Here is a 20,517-nt window from a genome sequence, read left to right as displayed (position 1 = left end):
AAGTTACAAAGTTTACTTTGTGACACTCTCATAGATGTGAACTCCAATGAGTACTTAAATACTTCTTGCTTATATGAGCTCTCTAAAGGTGTGAACAGAAGCATTGTATCAATTAGTTCTACTTAGTACCTAGTTTCAGGTTCTGGCCCAAAACATTTCCTTGTAAGATCAGATCAATGATACTGAACCATGCAAAATTAGATAATTATCATTTCTATCAACTTTAATGACTTAACAGTTTGTAAAGATTCCAACAGGATACCATTCCAAAACACATTTAAAAAAAATAAATAGGAACTATAATAGATGAGGTATAAATTTGGCAATATATGTATAGGGATTGTCCTCATGATTTCATCAGTTTAGGGAAGTTCCCTGTGAAAAATCTTTCTCTATCAATGGAGGATATTGCCTTCTCTTCAATTTATACTTAGAGTTGTCTAGAACAATGGTATCAAGCACTAGGATAGAATAGATGAATTACTGTTCACAGAATCTCTAAGTTTCATCAAGACAAATTAAATTGTAATTGAATATTTCACAAATATATAAAATAAGTAAAATGAAATAAAACAAAATTATAAAATATAGATACTAATAATATGTGTTTTCAAAATCAATGTGTGGTTCTCAGGAATCTTTCTTTGAAGTTAAATGGCTCTCATTTCTATTTGAGTTTGATACCATTAAGAGATTAAATGACATACCTAGAATCATATAGCAAATAATGTATCAGAAAAAAATATTCAAATCCATATCTTCCTGGCTTGACTCTAGCTCCTGTTCTAGAATGCTTTTTATAGCAGTTGAGAAAGACATGAAAATAATGAAGGAATAAATCTACATAAATTTAAATATCAACTAAAATGAGAATATTAGACATATGTGTTATAGATATGCAACTGATTCTATTTATTTTATATTGTAAGCTGATTATAGTTCATGAATTAATCTATAATATATGTTCATGGGATCACCAATTTAGAATTGGAAAGGAATGAAAGGCAATTTATTACAAGGAATAGAGATTTGGGTTCAATTCCTGTGACACTCACTGTATGATCATACTCAAGTGAATCAATCCCTCTCGTCCTCATTCTCATTTATAAAATGGAAATAATAATACTTATAGTACTCACCTCATAGGATTGTGTGAGAATTGAATATGATATTATACATAATGAGTTTTGCAAAATTTGAAATATGCTTTATAAATGAGCTGGAGTAAAGAGTTTCTGAAAAATATTTGTTTAGTAGATGTTTCCAATTGAATACAATAGAACTAGAAGAAAAAAATATGATTACATGTAGTATGAATTCTGAAAAACTTCAGGACAATATAAAAAGGACAATTAAAATCAGAAGTCTGGGACACTTCTTTTGAAACATTATTATGAGAATTTTAATATGATACACTGTAAATTAGATTTGATATCTATTAAATTATGCTTTGATACTGCACTCATCCAAGAAAGGCCTCAATCAATGTCATGCAAAAGCTTTGTTATGCTAACAATAGCTTGTAAGGGTGAATAGGACAATATGGAAATTAGATAGTTGAATATGAATAGAAAGCATAGGCCAAAAACAAGGTAGGCTTTGAGATGAGAGAATGGCAGACTCCAAAGGTTAATCATATCATGTTCAGAGCAGTTTTACAGGTGAATATGGCTTTCTCTGGAAGGAATTTATGTGAAGATAGTAATGTTTTCATTAGGAACATTAGTATGTTATACAAGATGGTTATAGTGGCATAAAATTGGGGTATTTCTTTGGTTGAGCATATATGCCTAAATGAATGTATTGTTCATGTTACATGAAGAAAAATGTTCTGAAATTGTGTCATCACAAATCTGAAGAAGAAAATAAAGCAAAAATTTTATAGAACATTTTTATGGACTTATAGCACCTTTAAAATTCTAATATTTAGCTCCACTATTCTATGTCTGTTGTTAAAAAAAAATCACTTTCTTTGTGTACTGAACAGTAAAAATTGAGGACGTTTTACATAATATTAGAAATGTGGGTTTATACCATGATATTATAAGCATAGTAAAATATCAAAAAACAATGTCATTGTTTTTTTTTTCTTTTCTTACTCCTACATAGCTATTCAGTTGTACAACAAAAAGTCAATTCTTCCTCCACAACATCAATTTATTTTCTTTTTTTATATTCATGGTTCTCATTTTAACTGGATTTCTGAATTAACTTCAGATATGGTATCTTTGATCTCTTCCATCTCATAGATAACAGTGAGATGAATCATTTTCAACCATAAGATTATAGGATGATAAAAGAAGCTTTAGAGATCAATGAGTCTACCCCTCAAAGTAGAAAAATCAGGTACAGTATCTCCAGATACTAAGACAGGATTCACTCAGGTCTTCTTAATTACAAATCCAGCTTATATCTACTATCTGCTACCTGTCAAAAAAAAAAAAAGAAAGAAAGAAAGAAAGAAAGAAAGAAAGAAAGAAAGAAAGAAAGAAAGAAAGAAAGAAAAAAGGTATTTCTGATGCTAGTACACATTATTTCATAGCTCCAATCTAAAAAGATCAACCTTTTCCCTATAATGTTCTTTCATGTTATCTGGATAATTATATCAACGTACTCTTGTTTATATAATGTCTTTGCAACCATTCTTTAATGTTGTTTCATATATATTATTTATGTGCATATATGTATACATATATAATGTATGAACATTTGCATATAATCACACATACACATATGCATACATATGTGTATGTGTGATTATATGCAAATTTTCATACATATTATATAATATATATAATATATATTCATATATATAAACATTTGCATATAATATTGTGAAACAACTACATAGGCAGTAAATTAATATATTCATGGTATTAATAACTATACATAAGTTTGGGGAGCACATATAAGAAGAGTTGAGAGAGGATTGGTATTGTTCCTTTTTTATATAATACTGAACACATATATAGGTACAAATATATATGTAGAAAATGTATATGTATTTACAAAGAAAGTGGTATTTGAGCTCAGCTTAGAATAAAAGTAGGGTTTCTGAGATGAACTTAAGAAAAGAGTATATTCTAGAAATTTAGAGCAGCTATTACAAAGACATGGAGTTCAGAAACAAATAACACATAGGAGGAATAGGTAGCAGGCTAGTTTAGCTAGCCCATAAACTGTATTAAAGAGAGTAATATATAATAACTCTTGGAAAATAAGTCAGAATGAAGTTGTGAAGGAATTTACATGTTAGAAGATCAAATCTTTTCCAGTACTGAAAAAACTTCAATTGGAACTACCAATCTCACAAATTATTATACTGTATTTCTTATATTATTATACTATATATCTTCTCCATTTCTCAGCTGTTGTTGTTGTTGTTGTTGTTTGTCCTTTTTTTCTTGTAAAGGAACAGTGACAGCATGAGGGTGATATCTTAGAGTTCTGGAAAATGTTTTCTAGATCAGAAGTTTCAAGCATCTTCTCCCCCAATATGTATTACCTGAGTGTTATTCAAAATAAGTTAAGATATATCTGGGAAATATTTAACAAAATAAATTATGATAAAATTAATAAAAATATGTGATTTATCTAGAAATTGAATGGATGCCCATCAATTGGAGAATGGCTGAGTAAATTGTGGTATATGAATGTTATGGAATATTATTGTTCTGTAAAAAATGACCAGCAGGATGAAGACAGAGAGGTTTGGAGAGACATACATGAACTAATGCTAAGTGAAACGAGCACAAACAGGAGATCATTATACACTTCAACAACAGTACTATATGAGCATCAATTCTGATGGAAGTGGCTATCTTCAGCAATGAGAGGATCCAAATCGGTTCTAATTGATCAGTAATAAACAGAATTAGCTATACTCAGGGAAAGAATACTGGGAAATGAGTGTGGACCACAACATAACGTTTATACTCTTTGTTTGCTTGCTTTTTTTTTTTCTTCCCAGGTTATTTTTACCTTCTTTCTAAATCTGATTTTTCTTGTGTAGCAAATCAACTGTATAAATATGTATACATATATTGTATTTAACATATACTTTAACATATTTAACATGTATGTGACTACCTGCCATCTAGGGGAGGGGGTGGAGGGAAGGAGGAGAAAAGTTGGAACAGAAGCTTTTGCAAGGGCCAATCTTGAAAAATTACCCATGCTTATGTTTTGTCAATAAAAAGCTATAATAAATTTTTTAAAATATGTGGTTTACTAAATTATTATGTGTTTTCCAGGGATCCTTATGTATAGGCTAGTGGCCCAGTTTCTATTAGAATTTGAAACTAATGTTCTACAGCAAAGCTTTATAAACTTTGGGTTGTGCCCTTGTATGGGGTCAAGTAACTGAATATGGAGGTAACAAAGTCATGATTTTTTTTTCACACCTATTTTATATAGCTATATGCCCAGGGTCATATAAAATTTTTTCAGGTGAAAAGAATTTGCAGATGGAAAAAGTTTAAGAAAATCTGGCGTATACTATTATCTTTTATATATATTATCTTTACTTCTTTTTCTCCCATTTTAAACTATTGCAATCTGGCTTCCAACTTCATCACTCAACTTAATTGAAATGAAACAAAATTAATAATGATCTCTTGTCAAAATGATAAACTTTTCTTAATGAATATTCCAATATGAAGCAATCATAAAAAATAATTAAATGTTTACTATGTACCAGACACTATGCTAAGAACAATTGACTGAATCTTTATAGTATCTTACACTGTTGATCTTCTCCTCTAGAATACTCTATTCTGGTTAGTTGTCACTCTAGTTCAGATCTTTTATACTATATATATATATATATGTATCATATATATATATATATATATATATATATATATATATATATATATATATAATACTAAGTATATGTATAATATGCTATCTATCTATCTATATCTATATATATTATACTAAGTATATGAATGATATAGACTATTGCAAGCTCCTTAATTCTTCTCCCTGCTTCAAGTATCTAACAGAATGATTTTTCTGACCATATCATCAATTTATTCAATAAATGGTATAGTTTTCTTCTAATCTATGCAATCAAATATAGACTCCTTTGTCTTTTAAAACTCTTCATGATCGCCTAAATCTAGGTTTTTAGTCTTATTATCCCATTATTCCTCTTTGCATCAAACTCTATGCTATATCCAAACTGGATTTTTTATTTATTCCCAATTCTATTTCTTTTCACTGACATTTCTCATATTTTCATTGTAGATATTCTTATTATAAATATAGCCTCTCCTCACAAAGATTTTTGTAAAGTTAAGTGAGTAAGCAAAAGGTTTAAAAGTCATTAATGTTCTCTTGATCTCCTTTTTTGGAGCATAAACTTTGTCTTGAGCTTTCCTCATTCTTTTTGCATTTTCTCCTTCTTTAAAGATTTTGTATCTCAGTGCTCAGTGTTTCCAAAATTTGAGCAGTGCTTTCCTCAGCATGTATTCAGTTTATCCCAGTCACTGTTTTTTTCTTACTAAGTGTTTTTCTATTACTCTACATATTAGACTGAGAACTGAAATGTTACCATTTAAATGTGGAGGTATTTATATTGTTGCTACAATCTGATTGCTATTATGTTGGCTTGCCAGTTCTTTCTGCAAATATTTTTAAAGTGATGTGGATCATTTGAGTCTCACACCAAAAAATACTTCTGGAATTTCACATATTACCAGTCAATCAAGAGTTGGGGAAAGTAATAGGAAAAAAATCTTCCTCTGACACCAATGAGACAAGAAGGAAGTCCAGAAAGTTAGTAATGTAGAAGGTTCTTTATTCAGCTTAGTATTTTAACTTAAATTTCAATATTTCTTAATAACAATTATATGCTTTGAAGGAAAGATTTTATTTCATGAGTAAGATTTTTTTTTCTTTAAATTATATGTCTGCTACCATTATATCAGGATAATAATAATGCTGCTTAAAATAAAGTGAAACTAAATTTAGAAGAAATACTGCTTTAAAAAAAAACTGCTTTTGCACAGTAGATTTGATGTCTGAGGATTTTGTTAGAATACTGGGCTCTTCTTCTAAACTTGGTATTTTCATTTTTCTCTGGGCTTTGGTTTTCATTTTGTTTGATACTTATAATCTAGAAAAGCTTAGGGGAAAATATAGCCTATGGATGTAGGTATGCCTATACCTAGGTCATACAGTAAGATACTATCCTAGAGTCAGGATAATGATCACCATAAATAGGCTAAGACCCCAAACTTTAATCAGTTTTTATAGACACACAATATAGAAGCAGGATATTTAAAAAATCAGTGAAGTTTTGACCTATTAAATTGGAAACAACATATAATATGTACTCTATGCTAAAAAATTACCAAAACTGAATGCTATGAAAATTTTCCTTGATTATACTTTTAAATGGATTTCATTATTAAATGGCTAGATTTTAAAAATGTAGTGCCAAAAATTTTCCAAGACATGATCATTTGAGGAGATAATTTTAAGATTAAATCTCTTATTCTAATTAAATTTTGAAATTCAGCTTTAACTTTAGAAGTTATTCAATTTGAAGTTAAAATGAAAATTTACCACTAAGTCTTTCTTAGAGTTAAGATTAAAAAATAAACATTTAAAAATGTTTGTATTTGTCTTTCCCCCCTTAATATATAATATAATAATGAAACTAATGATATTTATACATATAATGTTAAAGTGAATAAAATGCTTAACCAATTTGATCTTCCCAACAGCCTGGTTATATTGATGATTTCTTAATTATTATTTTACAGATGAAATTAAACTTGAGAGAGGTCAAATCACGAAAGTCAAAAACCTAGTAAGTGATTAAGGCAGTATTCCCATTCAAGTTTTCTTAATTCCCAATCTAGTGCCCTTTCTAGTAAATGAAGAAAAGGAAAGGATAGCAACTCCACTCCTCAAAAGAAATATTTCTGTCTGCATGTCTATATGTATTTGTATATGTGCATGTATAGATATATTTTTTTAAGAAAAAAAAATAATTTTTTCTTTTATACATAATTTGTTTTGAAAAATGACATTTTAAAAATAGAACAATTGATTATTTTATTATTTCCTTTTTTTACTTTAAAAGTATTTTTGTCTACAAAGGAACAATGTATATACTATTACTTTTGTTAAAATAACAGAAATAAAAATAAATATGAGATAAAAATAAATCTTACATGAAGTCATTTAATTTAGAAAAACAAATATAAAATTCTGCAAATAGAGTTTTATTAAATAATGAAAAAATAGCCATGATCTGCTGTTGGCCATTCATAAATATATCACACACATACAGTCACGCATATTGTATTTTGGTGTATGCATGTTTATATATAGTATCTATGGTCTCATCTCTAGGATAACAGTGACACAATTAGTATTAGTATGAACAATAAAGAAATAAAAGTACAAGAAAAATAGTTCGATTTTTTAAATTGGTACATAAAAAAGGAAGTTGATTTCCTGTTAACCCATGCTTAAAATATTAGGTCAATTCAGAATGGAATTAATCAACTTCACCTATCATCTAACCAAAACATATTGTGCAATGAAGAATGAATTATTTAACAATTACTAAATGAGAATTTATATAAAGTAGCTAATTAGTGCCAAGTGTCATAAAACATTAAATGCATATAGAAATGAGATGATCTTGTTTCATTATGTGGTGTATCCAGAATCATTGAGAAGAATGAGAGTTGAAATCTCTAAACTAAAAAAAAAAAAAAAAAAAAAAAAGACATACAATACTTCTGAAACTTCTGGAATATGCAATGTAATTAATGTAAACTTTTTTGCAAAATGGCCACCAGCATATTTACCTATGTTTAGAGGGAGAATATAAAACTGCCCATGATAATGCAAATGGTATACTGAATACCATATTTAAAAATCGGATTTAGAAAGAAGGTAAAAATAACCTGGGAAGAAAAACAAAAATGCAAGTAAACAACAACAGAAAGAGTACAAATGCTATGTTATGGTTCATAATCATTTCCCAGTGTTCTTGCATTGGGTGTAGCTGGTTCTGTTCATCACTGATCAACTGGAACTGAATTGGATCATCTCATTGCCAAAGATAGCCACTTCTTTCAGAATTGATCCTCATATAGTATTATTGTGAATAACTTGGTTCTGCTCATTTCACTTAGCATCAGTTCATGCAAGTCTCTCCAAGTCTCTCTGTATTCATCCTGCTGGTCATTTCTTGTAGAACAATACTATTCCATAACATTCATAAACCACAATTTACTCAGCCTTTCTGCAACTGACGGGCATCCATTCAATTTCCAGTTTCTAGCCACTACCAAAAAAGCTGCCAAAAATATTTTTGCACATACATGTCCCTTTCCCTTCGTTAGTATCTCTCCCAGTAAGAACACTTCTGGATCAAAGATTATGAACAGTTTGATAACTTTTTTAATATAGTTCCAAGTTGCTCTCCAAAGTGGTTTGATCCATTCACAACTCCACCAGTGTCCCAGTTTTCCCACATCCCCTTCAACATCCATTATTATCATTTCCTTTCATCTTAGCCAATCTGACAGGTATGTAGTGGTATTTCAGAGTTGTCTTTATTTGCATTTCTCTGATCAATAGTGATTTGGAACACCTTTTCATATTACTCGAAATAGTTTCAATTTCATCCTCCAAAAATTGTCCATATCCTTTGACCATTTATCAATTGAAGAATGGCTTGATTTCTTATAAATTAGTCAATTATCTATATATTTTGCAAATGAAGCCTTTATCAGAACCTTTAACTATAATCGTGTTTTCCCAGTTTATTGCTTTCCTTTTAATCTTGTCTGCATTAGTTTTGTTTGAACAAAAGCTTTTTAACTTGATATAATCAAAATTTTCTATTTGGTGATCAATAATAAACTTGAGTTCTTCTTTGGGCACAAATTCCTTCCTTCTCCACAAGTCTGAGAGGTAAACTAGCCTATGTTCTTCTAATTTATTTATAATCTTATTCTTTATGCCTAGATCATGAACCCATTTTGATCTTATCTTGGTATATGTTGTTAAGTGTGGGTTCATGTCTAGTTTCTGCCATACTAACTTCCACTTTTCCAAGCAGTTTTTGTCAAATAGTGAATTCTTATTTCAAAAGTTGGGGTCTTTGGGTTTGTGAAACCCTAGATTGCTATAGTAATTGATTATTTTGTCCTATGAACCTAACCTATTCCACAGATCAACTGATCTATTTCTTAGCCAATACCAAATGGTTTTGGTGACCGCTGCTTTATAATATAGTTTTAGATCAGGTACATCTAGATCAATTATTTGATTTTGTTTTCATTCATTCCCTTGAAATTCTTGACAATTTGTTCTTCCATATGTGTAATGTTCTTTAAAATGTAATGTTCTCTGGGAGCAGGTTTCCTGGGGGGCTTCTGGGAGCAGCCTTCATTTCAGTTCAGTAATCTCCCCAAATGCAGCCAGGAGTTAAAGTCCAAATCCTTAATTGTCTCCTTCAAAGTCTTGCCTCCTTCACTTGGGGCTCAGCTACTTTTTCTTAGAGGCCTTCTTGTAGCCTTGGTTCCAAGAGGTTAAGCTGCCATCTCTGGCTTCTGAATCTCCTCGACTGAATCCTAGCTGAGGCTCTGAGAGTTTGTAGTGGGCTTGTCCTTTCTGGCCCTGAGATCGCCTCCTTATATGCCCTACACAGAGTATACACCAATCATTATATCACTAGGAAACCATTATTTGCTGTAGGATTAAATCAATGCTAAACTAGATTTAACCATTGTCTCCTCAATTCCACTTATTACCTTGTTTCAAGTTCTGGCCCATAACATCTCCATGTAGGATCAGATCGATCATACTGAACCATGCTAAATTAAATAATTATTGTCTCTATCAATTCCACTGTCTTAGTACCTTTAAGAATCCTAACACATATGAATTTTGTTGTTATTTTTTCTAGGTCATTAAAATAGTTTTTTGGGAATATGATTGGTATAGCACTAAATAAATAGATTAGTTTTGGTAGTATTGTCATCTTTATTATATTCACTCAACCTATCTAAGAGCACATAATATTTTTCCAATTGTTTAGATCTGATTTTATTTGTGTGGAAAGTATTTTGTAGTTTTGCTTATATAATTCCTGACTTTCCTCTGGCAGGTAGATTCCCAAATATTTTATACTATCAACAGTTATTTTAAATTGAATTTCTCTGTGTATCTCTTGCTGTTGGATTTTGTTAGCAATGTTTAAAAATGCTAAGGATTTATGTGAATTTATTTTGTATCCTGCAACTTTGCTAAAGTTATGGATTACTACTAATAGCTTTTTAGTAGACTCTCTGGGGTTCTCTACGTATACTATCATATCATCTGCAAAGTATGATAAGTTGGTTTCCTCATTATCTACTCTAATTCCTTTAATCTCTTTTTCATCTCTTATTGAAGAAGCTAGCATTTTTAATAAAATATTGAATAGTAATGGTGATAGAGTGCAATCTTGTTTCACTTCTGATCTTACTGGGAATGGTTCTAGTTTATCACTATTATGTATGATGCTAACTGATGGTTTTAAATAGATGTTACTGATTATTTTAAGGAAAAGTCCATTTATTCCTGTACTTTCAAGGGCTTTTAATAGGAATGGTTCAACATCCATTTTTATGGATAGTTATTTTTAATATTTTATTAATTTTAATTAATTAATTAAATTTAATTAACATTAAAATATTATTATTATTTTATCAAATGCTTTTTCTGCATCTATTGAGATGATCATATGGTTATTGTTAATTTAATTATTGATATAGTCAATTATGTTCATAGTTTTCCTAATATTGAACCAACCTTGCATTTCTGGTATAAATCCTACTTGGTCATGGTGTATTATCCTGGGGATGATTCTCTGCAATCTTTTTGCTAATATTTTATTTCAGATTTCTCATCAATGTTCATTACAGAGATTGGTCTATAATTTTTTTCCTCCGTTTTCATCCTATCTGGTTTAGGTATCAGTACATGTCTGTGTCATAAAAGGAATTTGGTAGGACTCCTTCCATCCCCATTTTTTTCAAATAGTTTACATAGCATTGAAGTTAATTGTTCTTTAAATATTCAGTAGAATTTGCATGTAAATCCATCTGGTCCTGGGGATTTTTTCTAAGGGAGTTAATAGCTATTAATATAGCTGTTAAATAGAACAGCTATTACTATGTCTTTTTCTAGAATGGGACTATTTAACCAATTTACTTCTTTCTCTGTTAATCTGGGCAACATGGTTTTTGAAGGTATTCATCCATTTCATTTAAGTTATCAATTTTATTGGCATAAAGTTGGGCAAAATACCTCCTAATTATTGCTCCAATTTCTTCTTCATTAGTGGTAAGTAATCCCTTTTCATTTTTAAGACTTACAATTTGATTTTCCTCTTTCCTTTTTTAAATCAAATTTACCAAGGTTTTATCTATTTTGTTGGTTTTTTCATAGAAACAACAGTTAGTTTTATTTATTAATTCAATATTTTTGACTTTTAATTTTATTAATCTCTCCTTTTATTTTTAGAATTTCAACTCTGGTGTTTGATTAGGGGTTTTTAATTTGCTCTTTTTCTAGCTTTTTTTTTTTTTTTTTTTTTTAGTTTTTAGTTTAGTTTAGTTTTTAGTTTTTTTAGTTTTTTTTTTAGCAATCTTAATTCATAGGCTTTCTCTTTCTCAATTTTATGCAAGTATGCCTCCAGAGATATAAACTTTCCCCTTATTATCACTTTGGCTGCATCCCACACATTTTGGTATGTCATCTCATGATTGTCATTCTCTTGGATGAAATTATTAATTGTGTTTTTGATTTGCTGTTTCATCCATTCATTCTTTAGGATGAGATTATTTAGTTTCCAAATACTTTTTGGTCTATTTTCCCCTGGCTATTTTTATTGAATGTAATTTTTATTGCATTATGATCTGAAAAGGATGTGTTTACTATTTCTGCCTTTCTGCATTTGAATTTAAGGTTTTTATATCCTAATACATGGTCAGTTTTGCCTAAATTCCCACAAACTGCTGAGAAGAAAATTTACTCCTTTCTGTCTCCATTTAGTTTTCCCCAAAGATCTATCATATCTTAACTTTTCTTGTGTTCTATTTACCTCTTTAACTTCTTTCTTATTTATTTTGTTGTTTGATTTATCTTGTTCTGAGAGTGCAAGGTTGAGATCTCCCACTATTATAGTTTTCCTGTCTATTTCTTCTTGCAGTTCTCTTAACTTCTCTTTTAGGAATTTAGATGTTATACCACTTGATGCTTATATAGATATAGATATAGATATTGATGTTGATATTGATATTCCTTCATTATCTATGCTACCCTTTAGCAAGATACAGTGCCCTTCCTTATTTCTTTTAATTAGAGCAATTTTTGCTTTTGCTTGATCTGAGATTAGGATGGCTACTCCTGCTTTTTTGACTTCACCTGAAGCATAGTAGGCTCTGCTCCAGCCTTTTATCTTTACTCTATATGTATCTCCCTGCTTCAGGTGTGTTTCCTGTAAACAATATATTGTAGGATTCTGGCTTTTAATCCAATCTGCTATCTACCTCCACTTTATGGGGAGTTTACCCCATTTATATTTATGGTTAAAATTATTAATTCTATATTTCCTGCCAACTTGTTAACACCAGATTATGATTCTCTCTTTCTTTTCCCGTTTTGCCCTCTCCCCAGTATTAAACTTATAAGCACCACTTGGCTCATGCAGCCCTCCCTTTTTAGGATCCCTTTTCTTAAACCTTTCCTTTACAATTTCTGTCTTCCCTTCTATTTAGCCTACTTCTTCCCTTTTTGCTTTTCCCCTCCCACTTTTCAATGATGTGGGATAAGTTCCTCTGTAAACCAAATTGTCTAATATTTTCTCTTTGAGCCAATTTTGATGACAATAAGATTCACATATGTTCATCTCCCTCCTTTCTTTCCCTCAGATGTAATAGGTGTTCCTTTGCCTCTTTCTGAGATGTAGTACCTCCAGTTTTCCCTTTTTCTGGTACAATTTCTTTTTTAGCTCTAGGTTCTTTTTATATTATAACAGCACACCAAATTAGACATATACCCTTCATGTATACTCCTAACAGAAATACAGTTCTCAGGAGTTCTTTTTACCTTTTATGCTTCTCTTCAGTCTTATATTTGGGGGTCAAAGTTTTTGTTTAGCTCTGGCTTTTTCATCAGAAATGAATGGAACTCATCTATTTCACTGAATACCCATCTTCTTCCCTGGAAAAAAATGCTCTGTTTGGCTGGGTAAGTTATTCTTGGCTGCATTAAAAGTTCCTTTGCCTTTCAGAATATCAGATTCCAGGCCTTTTGATCCTTTAATGTAGATGCCGCTAGAACCTGAGTAATCCTTATTGTGGCTTCTCTGTATTTAAATTGTTTTTTTCTGTCTGCTTGTAATATTTTTTTCCTTGGTCTGAAAATTCTGGAATTTAGCCACAATATTCCTTAGAGTTTTGATTTTGGGGTCTCTTTCAGTAGATGATCAATGAATTCTTTCAAAGTCTATTTTATCTTCTGTTTCTATAACATCTGGGCAATTCTCTTTGATGATTTCCTGGAAAATAGTGTCTAGGTTCTTTTTTTCAACATGATTTTCAGGGAGTCCAATAATCTTTACATTATCTCTCCTAGATCTATTTTCCAGGTCTACTGTTTTCCCAAGTAGATATTTAACATGTTTTCTTTTTCTATTTTTAAATTTTTGTTTTGTTTTGTTTTGTTTTGCTTGATTGATTTTTGGTGTTTCCTTGAGTCATTCATTTCCATTTGTTCAATTCTGATATTTAATGAATTATTTTCTTCACTTACTTTTTATATCTTTTTGTAATTATCCAATTAAGTTTTTAAATGAGTTGTTTTCTTCTATGGAATTTTTTTCCATTTCTCAAATTTTATTTTTAAGGAGTTAGTTTCTTTTTCCAATTCACTAATTCTATTTTTCAGGGAGTTGATTTCTTTTTTCCATTCTATCTTTTAATGAGTTACATGTCTTATCCAGGCCATTTTGCAAAGCTTCCCTTCCCTTTCCCAATTTGCCTTCTACCTCTCTTTTATGAGCCTTTTTAATTTCTTCTATGAGAGCCTTCTGTAGTGGGAACCAGATCATTGGTCCCCATATCTTTGAGCTTTCATCTGGAGACAAATTGTTTTTAATCTCCTCCAAGTTTGAAATCTGCTCTCTTTCAATACAGAAGCTATATATAGTTAGAGCCCACTTTGCTTTTTAACTCATTTTAACAAAAAAAGTTTTAAAAAAAGTTTTAAAAAGCTGCAGGCTGCTTTTGGGGCAATGTGGGATTACTGAGCTTCCTCAACAAACAACAGGAAGTATCAGTGAAGCAGCAGTGGGATAGCAATGGCTGTGCTGAGATCAGTCTGTGTTCTGGGATCAGCATCGGTACTGAGATTCGTGTTTGCATGCTGACACTGTGCTGAGTCTTTCCTGGTGTGGGTAGATGTGGCCAGGTCCTTAGAGACTCTAGCGTTTTGGGGTTGTAGTCTTTACCCTTTTTGTTTATAGCTTTTCTGCTGATCTACTGGCTTGCTGGTGATGACCACACCCCCTCGCCCTCGAGTCTGCTTACTGTAAGCTGTTTTCCATGCTCTCATTGGCTACCTGCCTGATTCTATGCCTGGCCCAGCCCCATTCTGTCCCCCCACACAAACAAAAACAGACCTTTTCTGGCAGGTTTTGAGATTATCTTTTGTTGGTAATGTGTTGTACTCCCAATATTCGAGGGTTTTGACAGTTAAGAACTAATTCTGGGGCTGTTTTGTAAAAAATAGTTTGAGGATAAAGAAGAGCTCAGAAAAAAACACACATGTCCTCTCCTCCATCTTGGTTCTGCCTCCTGAATGCCATATTTTACATTTCTTCTATACAGCCAATATTGTTCATCTATCATTTTGATTCCCAAGATGAGTTGTGCAAAATAATATTTTTTATTAAAGGTTTTTATTTACAAAACATATGCATGGGTAATTTTTCAATATTGACTCTTGCAAAACCTTTTGTTCCAAATTTTCCCCTCGTTCCCCTTTCCTTTAGCTGGCAGGTAGTTCAATATATGTTAAATATGCAAAGCAGTCTCTGGAGTTGTTTTTAAATATGAGTAATTCTTTTCCAATTTACTTAACTTTATAAGCCTTGATTTTCTCATCTGTAAAATGAAACTGTTGGACTCAAGTTATTTCTAAGTTATTTTCCAGATCTAGATCTGTGAATAACTTCTTTCACATGAATTTCCAATATTTTGATATTATATATATTGCCAAAATATTGCTGTTTCAATAGTCCAATAATCATTTATTGAATGCCAACTTAAATGCTAGGCATTATGCCATAGGGGATACAAAAAGAAGACAAGAAAGTCCTTGCACTGAAGTGGCTTATGATCAAATGGTGGAGACAGTAAATATGAACAAATATGTGTATACATGTAAGTATATATGTATGTACATATGTGTATTTATATTTATATGTGTGTATGTTTGTATGTGTGTGTGTGTGTGTGTGTAAATGTGTACAAACAATACTTAAAAGACAGAAAACACTAAAGTTAAGAGGAATTGGGAAAATATAGAAAGTGGAATTTAATTGAGGAATGAAAATAGCCATGGAAGCCATGCATTCTAGGTATGAGGAACAAGTACAGAAGATGCCCTGAGTCAAGAAATGGAGTGTTCTCCTTGTGGAACAGCAAAGAAATCGGTATCACTGGATTTAAAAGTTCATAATAAGAAACAAGGTATAAGAAGATTGTAAAGTTAGAAAGAAGTTAGGTTATGGAGGACTTTGAATTTTAATCTATAGGCAATAGGGAGCCACTGGAATTTACTGAGTTGGAGGGTGACATGAGTAGAACTACAATTTAATTAAAATCACTTTAGTTGCTTAAGGGAAGATTTGTAGAGAGAGTGGGGAGAGACTTTTAATTTCAGAAGAGAGAAGGGAATACATTTGAGAGATATTGCAAAGGCGGTATTGACAGACCTTGGCAACATTTTGTCTAGAGATACATGAGGGATAACAAGGTAACAAATATTACTCCTAGATTGTAAATCTGTGGGATTCAAAGAATGGTGTTGCCCTCTATGGCAATAGGGAAGGTAGGAAGAATAGAAGTTTTAGGAGGAAAGAGTGAGTTCAATTTCAGACATGTTGAATTTAAAATGTCTACTAGACTTTTTTTTCAAGAAGTCTGAAAGGCAACTGGAGATTCAAAACAGGAAATCACTTTAGAGATTGGGACAGGATAGGCAGATTTGAAAATCATCAGCACAGAGATGTAATTAAATGCACAGGAGCTGTTGAAATCATTAAGTGAAGTGATATAAAAGAAGAAGAGTTCTCAGAACAGATCCCTGTGGGACACATACAATTAGAAGGTATAGTAGGAGGATCCAACAAAGGAAACAGAAAAAAGTGGTAAGAGATATATGAGGAAAAAGAGGAGAATGACAATTATAACTTTCTTTCAGTGATGTGTGTGTGTGTATGTATTTCATTTAAATGTTTCAAGTATTTGTTTCTTTCAGCTTGTCCACAACTGGAATCTCTATATAGCACCTCAATACAAGTAGAATTTAATAAAACTAGGTTCTTTGAATGCTACACAACTCATTTATGCAAGGAAGAGAAGCAAAGATCTCTAACTTGGCAATCAAGTGGCTATAAAATAGCTCCATTTCAACAAGGCCCTATTTGGCAATATAAATGAACATTTAATGTGTTTATAACTAATATATGGTGTATTAAAAATGTATTCATGTAGATAAGACATGTCATCAAAATATATTTTCAAAGGACATAGTTTCCTTAACTATAAAGATAAAGTTTGAAATTTTATGCATCAAATTTATTTATTGTGTATTCATATGAAAAAATTGAAAGTTTTCATTGTCATGTATCACTGCTTTGCCTTTCATGATTTAGTCCATTTTCATCTCATAATGTCCAGGTTTTATTTGTGATATTTGATGCAGTTAATACCCAGCATATAGTATGAAAAATGCAGAGTAAAACAGTGCTAAAGTTAGAAGTAAGGCAACTGGTGGATTTGACAGTTCTGTTCCAAATTAGTCATTGTGTTTTGAGTTGCTGCTTGTAAAAAAAAAAAAAGTGTTGTCCATCTCCAAAATAGATGTTCCTTTTTATTTATAAGCTGATGAAATATTCCCAGTAAAAAATAAGACAGATGGGTTTAAGAAGCAAGATATTATCTCTATTTAAACTATCTACTGCTTTTTTCCTTATCAAATGACTTTTACAAATGAACAAGTTTATATTTCAAAAGTATCAATTAGCTATATTGTGGGGGGTTTGTTTGTTTTTTTCAATTTTTGCACAAATAATGTTTTCAGAATAGTAAAAAGCTTCAATCAACATTGAGGTGGTACCGGAGAAGATGAATCCTTCTTAGACCAAAGTGACAATAAGTTTTTGCACTATTTGAAGTCTTTATGGAATTTAGATCAAAATGTTCTAATTGAGATATGAGGTGGAAAAAAGGGATTCCAGAGATAGGATCTCCAACATAGAGTAGGAGAATTTTCCCTATACTATTAGGATTTACAGCACTAGCATTCTCTTAAATCAAAAAAAATTGTTCTTATAATATTAAGTGAGACCTCTAGTCAGGAAAGCATTTTTTGAATCTGTAGTTTGCACAGAGAACTGAGATAATTTCCATAATTATAGTTTCTATCATAGTAATCTTTGTTGATAAAACTATTGGTTTCAGTGATGACTCTAAATGAAACTCTATTGAAGACAGAGTGGTTCAAAATATAACAATTTGTCTCCTAAGACTGGTACAACAGCTGATTGTGAAACAATCCTATAGAATATGCATTATTTCCCAATTTTATTCCAAATTGTATTAAAGGCCTTGATTTTAGTATATAAATTCTGGAATCAGATTTTCTTAAAAATAGACTATCCCATACATGGTACCTTATCAAATTTCTTAATCTCCCAACAATGTCTACAATGTCTAATACCCTATTTGATGAATGGGGAATCAGAATAATTTTGTTTTTCTTGAAAAAGGCTCATTCTGTCATGGTTTCTATGACCCACTCTACATGTAAAATGAAGAAAATTATCCTTTTAAATCTGTTTTTAAAGAAAGATGCTTTTTCATTTTTAGGTTTAATTTTGAAGTTTCTACAAATGCTTTTAACGGCTATGACTTAATAACATTATCAGAATGAATCTAGTAAGTAGAAAAGTATAATGTGAGAAGTAGCTGTATCATACAACTGAAAATTCAACTTTTTTTTTACTGATATCTAACATAGAAACTGACTATAGTCCTGCAAAAAATTCAACAATCCTTTGTTTGAGTAAAATACACTTTTCTAAAAATCTATTTCTATATTTCATAAGTCTAAAATCAACTAAGTACAAAAAGCTACATTGTTTTCACTAAAAGAGGTTTATCCTTGATTATACAATATGTAAAATCATTGTATTCACAATGATGGGCTAAAAAGATTTGAAACAATTTTAACTACAAAAAGACCAGCCAATGATGGAAAAAGCTGATACAGGGCAGGAAAGAAAATATAAAACATACATCTCATTATCTGAATATATGTCCTTTGATCACACAATAGAAATGTCTTCACATTGTTATTACAATTCAATTTTAAGGTTTAGACATAAAGTGTGAAGTATAAAGAAAATTTTTCATTTTTCTGTTGCATCATCATAAGTCATATAAGTTTTTGAAATGCATGAATTTCTCAGAATGAAGTAAAATATATCAAAGTATTTCTCTTTAGTCCCAGTCAATTAGCAATTGAAGAATTAGTTTCAGATTTAATGAACTGAAAAATCAAAATGAATTTAGAAGTGTCATACATATTGTGAATCCTAAGTATATAGCAGATTATCTAATTTACTATGCACACATATATTTATTATAAGTTTTAACTGTAATGGACGTTGTTGCTAAAGTTTGTCTATGTTTTAGGAAATTATGTTACATTATAAATCAAAGTGGCATGATAATAATTTATCAGCAAAAAGCATCTGCTATATAGAGAACTATACTTAAAATAGAATTTTTACTATTTGAAAATTGCCATTCTCATAATGAGGTCTGACAGACACTGTAAGTATGTACTTGAGAACATTACTCTTGCTTTAGACAAGTTGGCCTATTTAATTATATTTTATTTTGAAGATAAATAGTATTTTATTTTTCCAATTACATGTAAAGATGTTTTCAACATTCACTTTATAAGATTTTGAGTCTTATCTTTTTGTGTATTCTTCCAATCCCTCCTTTCCAAGAAAATCTCCTATACATGTGCAATTGTGTTAAGATATTTGCACATTAATTACATTTTCATTGTATTTACATAAGAAAATCTATTTATTACATTAAACTAGTGCAAACACAGCTAAGTACAAAATATTGTATTGAAATGTTTTTTAAATGTGTTAGATGCTTAAATATTTAATGTTAATTTTACAAGTTCCCAGTTCCAAAGGAAAATTCTGATGTTTATAAAGTTTTTCTTTTTTGCAATTTTTATTATTCATTTAAAAACTGGATTTCACAATAATCCCCAATTTATAGCAGAAATAAAAAAATGATATATGAAAAAAGATTGCTTACTGGGTAAGGGATAAAAACTGAAGAGCTGTTCTAGCTCAGTGATCTTTTGATGCCTTTTGGAAGTATTTTAATATACAATATAAAAATAAAGTAGTACATTTTCTGTCCCATATTCTCATATGAGACATATTCTGTCTTATATTGTCTTAATTTATATTACTTGACACTATTCTTTCCTTAGACTTTCTTATCTGGGAAGAATTTCCTGATGGAGGTGAAAACAATTATTTAAAAGAAATTCTATCACAACTTTTCTTCTTTTAAGATCCAAGGCAAATGTTAGCTATTTGATTTAATCCTCTCTAATTTCCCTAGATTTAATCTTATTCCTCCCTCTTTAAATATCCTTAGATAAATGTTTACATTCTATCTTATATCATTCTGATAAAATTTTTATCTTGTTAAATTTTAAATTCATAAAGCATAGGAATTACATTGCATTATTTTTCATCTTGCCAACAATAGGTGTTTAATAGCTATGAACTGAATTTAATACATTACATCTTAAGAATGGAGAGGGATCAAGATTCTTTACTTACAAAATAAGGAAAGTTAAGTAGAAGATAAACAGGGTAGTTTATACATCTAACATTTTAGAATTCTGATTATGTACATTCAAAAGATCAAATTTTATGGATATTATCCTGAAAATAAAAATTATTGACCTAAATGTTGTAGCATTATATATGAATAATTTTGAAAAGAAGCAGACTCATTTCAAAAATATTACATCAATTTCTAAGATATGGTTGGGAGAAAAGTGAATACCATTAAAAACTGCATTAAGTTTTGCCAGTTACTGGTAAGTCATTTTGTTCATTGCAGCAGTAATTTAGCATGTAACTCTCTGGAATATCTA

At 30.4% G+C, this 20,517-nt stretch overlaps 1 protein-coding gene across 1 annotated transcript in view; it reads right to left on the bottom strand.

The window, feature by feature from the left end:
• Nucleotides 1–20,517, bottom strand: part of ROBO2 (roundabout guidance receptor 2) — a 636,650-nt gene that overhangs the window by 171,720 nt on the left and 444,413 nt on the right. The window lies entirely within an intron of this gene.

This window comes from Antechinus flavipes, chromosome 3 (assembly GCF_016432865.1).
Source record: "Antechinus flavipes isolate AdamAnt ecotype Samford, QLD, Australia chromosome 3, AdamAnt_v2, whole genome shotgun sequence".
Lineage (NCBI taxonomy): Eukaryota > Metazoa > Chordata > Mammalia > Dasyuromorphia > Dasyuridae > Antechinus > Antechinus flavipes.
This window is presented reverse-complemented; position numbering and strand designations above follow the sequence as displayed.